This window comes from Lactuca virosa, chromosome 2 (assembly GCF_052849685.1).
Source record: "Lactuca virosa cultivar CGN04683 chromosome 2, Lactuca_virosa_CGN04683_v6, whole genome shotgun sequence".
Taxonomy (NCBI): Eukaryota; Viridiplantae; Streptophyta; class Magnoliopsida; order Asterales; family Asteraceae; genus Lactuca; species Lactuca virosa.
The window spans coordinates 119,322,879-119,331,844 of NC_136427.1; positions in this window are offsets into that span (position 1 = coordinate 119,322,879).

The window sequence follows — 8,966 nt, forward strand, 5'->3', positions numbered from 1 at the left end:
CTCCAAGAATGTGAAATCTCTCCCAAATCTCTCTCTATATGAGAAATCTCTGCAAGAATGTGAAATCTCTCCCAAATCTCTCTCTGTATGAGAAATCTCTCCAAGAATGTCAAATCTCTCCCAAATCTCTCTCTGTATGAGAAATCTCTCCAAGAATGTGAAATCTCTCCCAAATCTCTCTCTGTATGAGAAATCTCTCCAAGAATGTCAAATCTCTCCCAAATCTCTCTCTGTATGAGAAATCTCTCCAAGAATGTAAAATCTCTCCCAAATCTCTCTCAACTTCTTATAATCACTCGGGGCATCCCGACCCTCGATTTAGCCGAACCCTTCTTAGGAGCCGAACCCTCTTAAGGAGTCGAAACCTACTTAGGAGCCGAAACCTTCTTAGGAGCCGAAACCTTGCATCAGAACCGAAACCCCCCTCAACCGAAATGGACCGAGGGCTCGGTCTATTTCGGTCCCCTGACTAATCCGAACCGAGACCTGACTTTCGGCTCTCCTCTTCCCACCTTCGGTCCGAGAGGACTGCACTTTCGGTCCGAGAGGACTACACCTTCGGTCCGAGAGGCGACCCTGCGCAGCCGAACCCTACTCTCGGTTTCTTCTTCTACTCTCGGTTCTAAGGGCTAGGATCGAACCTCCGGCCCTGAATTTCGGATATTGGCACTTTTCACCCGGTTTTCAATATTTTTAGCGTTTTGAGCCCGTTTTTCGTGATTTTAACGCAGGATTTTCACCCAAACTCGTATTTTAACATAATAAACCCTAAATATTCATATTTTGATTATATTTTGGGGAAAATCATTGCCTAAGAATAAAATCTATTTAGTGAGATATTTAGGTGGAGTGTTGACTTATCCTTTGGACAAGGACACAAGCAACCTCCCCACACCTTCATAGTACAACCCCTTGTCCTTCCACCATACCTAGTCATTCCATAGTACTTTTCCCACCATTTTTCAGCCACACACTTGGTCAAGAGCTGGAAAACCCTCCTCTCTCCTCACATTTCTCTCATTTTCCACCAAAGAACAAACTTCATTCTCTCTCACTTTCTCTCTCTAAATTTCGAGATTCAAGGCTAGTCTCCAAGCTTTCCTTCTATATTGGTAAGTATATTCCTCCTACACTTAGATATTCTACTATCCTTCGTCCAAATCATAGATTGCTTACACAAATATCGTCATATTGTGTTAGATCTTCAAATCTTCAAAGCATCTCCCAAGTGTTCTTGAGTTGAACACTTCTTTTCTCCATCATCCACCAACTGAAATCACTCAAGGTGAGTTCATACCCCTATCTTTTCATGTTTTTCTTAAGTTTTAAGGGGGGGGGGGGGGGGGGGGAATACAAGTTAAAACACCAAGAACACAACTAAACTCATTCAACAGCTTTCATCAGAAAAGTTTAACTCCATTCACGGACTGTTTTGGTCAACTTAAACATTTTAGTTTTCAAAACTGTATTAGGTGAAAATAGTTCAGGTTCATACCTTTAAAATGACTATTTGCACATCACCATACGATTTTTCTACGATTTATGGTGATTTTTACAAAACTGCCTATCATTTCAGAAACGAATTCGGACCAGTCTGTGAATATGAACATTTTAACACAAGTTAAAGACTTCTAAAAATCATAATAAAAATTACGAATAAACTAGACACATTTTATGAACTCTCAGAATTTACGGATTCAGTTTTCAACTTCGTATGATTTTTCTACAATTTTTCTAAAAGAGTGCAGAAAGGTTAAAAACTAGTTAACAGTTTATAACTTTCATAACACTTTGTATTATGTTGAGCAAAGTGTATAACAATAAGTTCTAAATATTGAATGTATTTTCTTGTTAGTTTATCATCATAAACTGAAATTCAGTCATTCATAATAATGATTCTTCATTCATTTCGAACACATATAATAAGCTATAATAAACATAGTTTATGGATTTTTGCTACATGAGAAAGGTTTTACTCTCAAAACAAATGGGTTTTTCATATATTCCATAATAGTAATAGTTTATGTACTCATAGCACTAATGTATTTTCATAAAAGGGGTTCTTTTACATTACAAACGTTTTGGATAAACTATAATAGGTATAGTTTATGTATCATTTACATTTCAAACTCATTTACCAAAGGTTTTCAGTTCAGTTCACGTAAATCTGTTAATGAATAAGTTTGTGAGACATTCGCTTCGTGTTACCTTCATAGTAACAAAGTCAAAAGTCCTGTAAATTGTAACGAGAGTCTCTTGTAGGGAGAGCGTGATAGTTGTGTATAGATCTATATTGGGTCTGACAAGCCCGCACCTGAGCTGCATGCAACAGCTAGACCGGCAGGTCTGAGGTGACAAGTGTCATTTAACTTGCGACGCCTGAAGAACGTCGTATTACGAGGTCGTCTGAGTCTTAGCATGGTTATAATAGCTCACATGTGGTATTAACAAATCATAAGATTTACGTGTTTTACTTTTAAATTAGCGAGTTATGTCGATTTAACTCACAAGAATTACTTTAAGTATGGATATTACTGTATACTTTCGGTCTTAGGATTTAAGACAACACATAACACATAAAGTTTACGGGATTTTTTCTCAAATCAAAAACGGTTTAATGCCGATTTTAAATCACTTTTATATCTTTAAGTATGGAAAAATACTTGTTTATTTTCGGTCCTGGGATTTAGGATTACATAACTTTTATAAGGAAAATATAGGATTTTCTTTGGAACATATTTCTATTAAAACTACATAAAGCTAGAATTGTTAGACTTCAACTATAACTACTAAGTGTATATGATAGAGTTATATAAGAATCTAGTCACAATCGATTTAGAATTGGTGGGCCCGCCTCATCTCCTGTTCCTTGTTTGGTTGTGGACCTAGGGCAGACCCGTTGTATTCAACGGTTTATTTAACTTAAATTTTATATAACTTATATACGCTGGGTGATTATAGAAGGAATCTATGGGTCCTTCTAGGGTTCATTATCGCATAACATAGAAGCATTCATTCCACACATAATAAAGAAAATATTGGGTTTTCTGGAAACATACCTTGTCGCTTTTACAAGGAAAACGGTTTCTTTCTCAAACAAAACTCTTATGAACTCACCAACTTAATTGTTGACACTTTTTCAAACCTACTTGTATTCTCAAGAAATCAGTGAAACAGGAAATCAACAGTATTTTGAGGATGGGACGTTAAATCGTCAAACAGTTCATTTTGTCATCATAATGTAATTGATTTGAAACATGTAAACATATACTTTGGTGTAACTTTTTCAATTATATTTATGATGGTTGTATTTACTTTGAGCACTATTATACTCGTTGTTGTGATACTATACATGAAGTGCTCCACCCCCGGATGTTTCCGCCATCCTTGGTTTGGGGGTGTGACATGTGACTTCCCGGATGTATTTCCAGAAGATCTTCCGGGAGTACCCCCAGAAAGACAAGTCGAATTTCGAATAGACCTTGTAGCAGGAGCCACTCCAATTGCCAAATCACCCTATAGGTTGGCTCCAGCTGAGATGCAGGAGTTATCCAACCAACTAAGCGAGCTGCTGAGCAAAGGATTCATCCGACCAAGCTTCTCACCTTGGGGAGCTCCGGTCTTGTTTATCAAGAAAAAGGACGGATCCTTTAGAATGTGCATCGATTATAGAGAATTAAACAAGCTCACCGTCAAAAATCGGTACCCACTTCCACGAATCGACGATCTATTTGACCAGATTCAAGGAGCTAGTTACTTCTCAAAAATAGATCTGAGATCCGGTTATTATCAAATTCGAGCTCGGGAAGAGGATATTCCCAAAACTGCTTTTCGAACACGATACGGTCATTACGAATTTGTCGTGATGCCCTTCGGTCTAACGAATGCTCCCGCCGCATTCATGGACCTCATGAATCGAGTTTTCCGCCCATTCCTTGACAACTTCGTAATCGTTTTAATCGATGATATTCTCGTGTACTCTCGAAGTAAAGAAGAGCATGGTCAACACCTCCGTCAAATCTTAGAAACCCTGCGAGCTGAAAGGTTGTATGCGAAACGCTCCAAGTGTGAGTTTTGGCTTCATAGTGTAAAATTTTTAGGCCATGTTGTCAGCAAGGAAGGGATTCATGTAGATCCTTCCAAGATCAAAGCCATCGAAAGCTGGGCGATCCCGACAACACCAACAGAAATCCGACAATTCTTGGGTCTCGCAGGCTACTACCGTAGGTTGATTCAAATTTTTTCCAAGATAGCCAAACCCCTCACCACACTGACACAAAAAGGTGTGGCTCTCAACTGGACTGAAAAACAAGAGATTGCCTTCCAAACCTTGAAGCAAGCCCTCTGTAGTGCACCAGTGCTATCCTTACCGGAGGGAACCAAAGATTTCGTAGTCTACTGCGATGCTTCAAATCAGGGCTTAGGTTGTGTGCTTATACAACGTGGAAAGGTGATCGCTTACTCATCCAGACAACTAAAGACGCATGAAGTGAATTACACCACTCATGATCTCGAGTTGGGAGTGTGGTCTTCGCATTAAAGATTTGGAGGCACTACCTTTATGGTACAAAGTGCACCATCATCACCGACCATAAAAGCCTCCAGCACATTCTGAATCAGAAAGAATTAAACATGAGGCAGCGAAGATGGGTTGAGCTGCTAAATGATTATGAGTGCGAAATCAAGTACCACCCAGGCAAGGCTAACGTGGTAGCCGATGCCCTGATCAGAAAAGAATACTCAGGTCGCCGGGTGAAAACCTTAACCATAACAATCCAATCCCACCTAACCTCTCAAATCAAGGAAGCCCAAACAGATGCGTTGAAGTCGGAGAACATCGCAAATGAAACACTGCGTGGGATGGATAAATGTCACACCCCGCTAAAGCGGAAACACGAGGCGTGGCAGTACAAAGGGTTTCATAGCGAAAGTTTAAAGACAACACCAACCATAGTATTAAAAATCATTACCAATTTACAATGGGTTTGAACAACTTTTAAAAGAAATTACAATGTAAGTTGAAATACAACACATGCGAATGCTCCTAAAAGTGATGTGTCCCTAAGTGCCACTTACTCGATGATTCCTGAAAAAACATGTAAAACGAGCGTCAACTATAAAAATAGTTGGTGAGTACTCACATATTAAAAATAATATTGGTTTTAAGAATCGAAATAAAAGTTTTGATAAAAGTTTCCATAAATAAAAGTATATTGCTAAAATGAGTTTTCAAGAATCGAAATAATATTCGTTGTTACCAGGAGCAAACAATTTCATTGCTAAAACAAGTATATAAGTTTTCAGTAATAAAGGTTCGTTGCTATAATGAGAAACAAAGTTCGTTGCTATAATAAGCATAAAAGTTTCGTTGCTAAAATAAGTATTCAAGTTTCATTGCTAAAATAAGTACACAAGTGTCGTTGCTAACATGAGAATACAAGTTTCGTATGTGCATAAAGATTCCATTCATGAGTTCACAACCCAAGCCTAATGACTGAATCATGCCCTATTGACTACTATGTGTATCGCAAACATAGTGTATAAAATGGTAAAATGCACTCAAGTGAATCGTGCGAGTGAGGAGTTGTCTACCTCCTGATAGCGCTATCCATAATAACCATAGGCTCAAAAGAGTTAATGAGTTGTGTCTAATGATTCCAGGGACTTAACCGCGATACAGTCCTCATGAATTAAAGTAACATACACATACATACGAAATATAGCAACCATGTTTCATACGAGTCAAAATAAATACAACGAACATAAATAGTTTAGGACATGCTTTTCCACCCCAAAACATTTAAAAACCGAAAATAGGGGGAGTCGTGAATACTCACAATATGCAAAATATAGCAACCAAGTTTATACGAGTCAAATAAATACAACGAACATAAATAGTTTAGGACATGCTTTTCCACCCCAAAACATAAAAACCGAAAATAGGGGAGTCGTGAATACTCACAATGCATTGAGATGATGCAAATGGTGCCTTGAACTATGTTCCACGTGTACCACTACCGATTCCTACAATAATGGTATTCGCTAGTGAGTCTCTAATCGAAATCTAACTCTAGTATTCTTATTACTACAATAGAATTATGCCAACATTGTGTCAAAATTTAATATTGATAAGTTACAAACATTTTTTTTTCTGAAATGGTGAAATTTTATAACTCATGTGATTAAGACAATTTTGGATATAAATTTTCCAGATTTTTGTAATATTAATTGAGGGTATCTCAACACATCTAAAGGTGTTTTAAGCTCCTAAAAATCTAAAATATTATCAAAAGTTTCCAAAAATTGTCAAACTTTGGATTTTCATTCTAAATACAGTAGAGGTTTTCCAGAAATTTTCCTTTGAATTTTTCATGTGATTAACTATTTTTCCATATTTTTAAGCCTCCATAACAATATAAATTAATGAAAAATAGCATTCAAAGGATAAAATTTCCCAAACTTTTTATAATACTGCCATTAGACATACTTGAGCTGGGAAAAATATATAAATGGTCTTCTAAATTGTTTAACCCAATTTTATGATTTTTGTGCATTTATTCTAATAAAAATGGAAATAAAAACAGTTTCCAAAATTACCCAAACGTTTTGTACTACTGTTATTAAACATTATTAAGGTGAGAAAAATATAAAAATGGATTTCTAAATTGTTTAACCCAATTTTATGATTTTTGTGCATTTATTCTGATAAAAAGTGGGTTTAAGTGTATTTAATCTTGGGAAAATAGAAGAAAAATAGTATACAGAAGAGAAAAATCATCAAAAATTTTATGTAGCATCCTAATGTACTAGAATGTGTTCTGGTAATTTTAATGAATTGTGGATGAGCAGAACTATTTTTTCTATTTTTAGGCCATTATAAATACAAAAATCGGGGAAAAATAGGAATGCAATATGAAAAATTCTGAAAATATTTTTCTATGTCTTGCACATTTGGGGAAAGCTGTGAAAATTGTTAGGTAGCCATTTCACCTTCTCTAAAGTGGTTTTATGATTTATTGGAGCTAAACAAAAAGGAAACTCAAAACCATACTAAACAGTAACAAAAATCGATGAAACTTAATGGGATGTCATTATTTACCATGGGGGCCATCCATGAATATTTCTAGGATTTATAGAACTCAGAAAGTATTTTATATGATTTATTGCCCTATTTTATTGCATTAATTATAATAATTCAAGAAAAATGAATTAGTTTCTGAAAATTTACAGATCATCTTATATTGTTGGTTGGATTCTGGGACAAATAGCATTTGAACAGAAAAGAAGTTTTTGGTATTTATTTGGGAATAAATCTTTTATGAACATATTTGAAAGCTTTTAACAACTTTGATCATCAAGCATCTAAGCTTGAAGATCATCACATGCATGTTGGTTTGAAGACCATTCATGAGCTTGAAATGTTCAAAAATCGTTTTTGATAGAAAACATAGGGTGCATGTGGTGATTTTCACCCAAAACTTGTAGAAAAGTGCATTATGTTGATTTTGACTTAGGTTTTGGTCCTTGGATTTCACCATTTACAACATGCATGTTGTTTTTGGGTGAAATCCTACCACCATCATCATCAAAACCGTGAGTGTGTGTGTTTATGTTTATGTGTTCATGATATTTCGTTAGAATGGAGTAGAAGATGGAGAAAATATAGCAAACTTTGTAAAACTTGAAAGAAAAGTGAAGGAAAGTAAAGGATTTTCATGTCTACCTTTAAGAATAACATCAAATGATGAAGATTTTGTGCTTGAGAAGTGTTCTTGGCTGTAGAATTTTTGTGAGTTTAGAGAGAGATTTGAGAGAAATGAATGGAGTAGGTGTTGGAGTGTGAGAGAGAGTGAAGAGGGGAAGATGGAGTGTGAGGGTTAAGTGAATGATTGAAATTTTTAGGAAAAGGGTGCATAGGAAAGAGGGGGAACGAATTTTGAAGAGGAGAGAGGTTCCCTCACTCTTCCATTTTTATAAAATTCCAATTGTTTTATAAAAACACCAAATTTTTATAAAATATGCACCTTAATATAGTTTTTTACTCATAAAATATTGATTTTTGACTTATAAATTAAGGGTAAATGTTAATGACTTAAATTTTTATTTTCCTTGATTATATTTTCCTGAATTTAGTTATTCTAAGAAAATATTATAAGTTTCATAACTATTTTTATAGAATTCTTAATGTTAAAATTTATAAAATTTAGGTTTTAGGGCTTTTAGGTTTTGAGATTTAATAAATCTTTGGATATCAAAATCAATAGAATCTTTGAGACTTCAATTTATATTATGGCATTATAACTCTTTTATAGTTATAAATAATGTTTGTAACTTATTTTATCGGTTTATTGGCATTCTATGTAGTGATTCCGAGATTCAAGCGAAATTGAAGAATCAAATATACTAGTCCTAGTCTTCAACTTTGGCTTAAGTTCCTAGGAGACTCGAACCTAATTTCTACCACTAGGTCAAGTGCATGATGTGTGTATATGATTCATGAAATGGTGTTCAAGTCAAGGAATGACCCGAATGTGGATAGTCACTACAGTTAAGTAGTTGTAGAATTCACATACAAATGTGAAATCCAAGTACACTATCCTTCGATTCTACTTGTTTCCAAGTTTCTAGTAGGTTATAACTTAGCTTCTAGTTACTAAGTCTAGTATGTGTCGTGCCTAAACGTGCAACCAAGTTTAGTCAAATCTAGAACCGACTCGAATTTTGACGGTTGTCACAATAAAAGTCTGGAAGCCAAAGAGGACGGAGCATACTATTTCATGAATAGAATCTGGGTCCCTAGACTTAGGGGATTCAGAAAAGTAGTCATGAATGAAGCCCACAAGACACGATACTCCATACATCCGGGTTCAGATAAGATGTATTTGGATATCAAGCAACACTATTGGTGGCCAAATATGAAGGCAGAGATAGCCACTTACATGGGCAAGTGCCTCACTTGTGCCAAA